Source organism: Hetaerina americana, unplaced genomic scaffold (assembly GCF_022747635.1).
Source record: "Hetaerina americana unplaced genomic scaffold, ioHetAmer1.1.p SCAF_71, whole genome shotgun sequence".
Taxonomy (NCBI): Eukaryota; Metazoa; Arthropoda; class Insecta; order Odonata; family Calopterygidae; genus Hetaerina; species Hetaerina americana.
In genome coordinates, this window is record NW_027287328.1 from 1,504,016 (window position 1) to 1,505,617 (window position 1,602).

A 1,602-nucleotide genomic window follows, 5' to 3' on the forward strand; every position below is an offset into this window, starting at 1 on the left:
TATGTAGGCATAAGTATATGCATTTCTATCGACGCAGTTGGCTCTGGTAACGTTCCTGATGTTGCCTGGGTCGGCGCAAGGTCGAGCAAGGTCCCCGGGGGGGGGGGGGGGGGGGTCGGGCGTTATCGCAATTGATGTGGATTGTCTTCCGCGTTGACCCAAAAATTTCTAATTGTTCAGTGCACCTCGCTAAAGATTACTCGTACGAATCTATCCATGGGAGATTTTCTGTCAATTCTGTGCAACTTGAAAATTCCGCTTTATTCATTTTCCATTGGGATTACTTATTACAAATTTTTAAGTGTTAACATCGGTAATTAATTTGTAATTAATGTTTAGAGACCGTGTGAATCCTTAGAAATTGGTCATAATAAGTTCAGGTTTTCATAAAAAGAAGAAATGAAACATTATTCACTCGGGGATCAGCGCTTTATCATAATTCTAAATATTAGTCTTCCTAGTCCAAGAATGGATTATTCTGCAAGCTTACATTTGAGAAATGCCAAATTAATCTAATCGTGATGTACAAAGAAACATTTGAAATTCGAATATGCCACTGATTCAACAAAAGTTGAGGGATTATGCTAATTTATAATAGCCACAAGAACGAAAAATTTAGCTTTCGTCAGTGAATTGTATGTAAATCGTGTTATGCTTAGCACATGATTCACTCTTTGACTAGGTATCATCCAATTGAGAAATCATGAGAATGAAGGTAATAACTATGTTTCCTAAAACTTATTGATTGATTGATTGAAACAGATACTATTTAATTCAAAATCTAATTAAATATAAACATATCAGTCAAGAAATGGGGAGTTACACTCTTACGTTATTGTAGAAAAGCATTAATCTTGAGTAATTATCGTGTATTTACCACCTTAAGCTAGGTCGTATAGGGACTTAAATAATAATCGTTTATTTTTATCTTTTTTATCAAACTAGTGACTCATTTTTTAATTATTTTAGGCAGTTTTTTTAAGTAATAGTTATTATGGCTCAGGAATCCAGACCTATGTGAAACCAAAATCAAACGACTGGATAAGAAAACGTAGGTTGCATGTCACGAAATATTTTTGACAGTTGTGTTATAAAATATTTGGCATTCATGCTTTTAAACATATTCTAGATATATACTTACTCATAAAAATACAATTTTTTAATTTGATTAACCAACAAATTTGCTGCAAGGCTGGAAATAAATCTCACCACCCTTCTTTATGCTCACACCGAGGACGTTAATTGCTTTACAAATTATTTCACAAAGCGCCGCACGGGTGTGTGGCAGATTGCAAAATGATATAACAGCAGGAACGACTTCATGCCAGCGAAAGGATTGATTGCTTTCTGGTGATGGAGCTTGTTTGTAACAGCAGTTAATGTTTTGAAGCTTATAGCAGACATGTCCAACACGGCAACGTTCGGTTCAAAGTTTTGGCAAGTGGTGTACGAATGGTGTCCTAAACGAATAGTCGATGTATGACCACAAAAAATATATAATGGATCCAAATTTAAAAAAAAAATCCTTAAGTTAGCAGATGGTCAACTCGCCGATAATAATCGATCCACAATTGGATGATTAACAATCGAAAATGATCCATT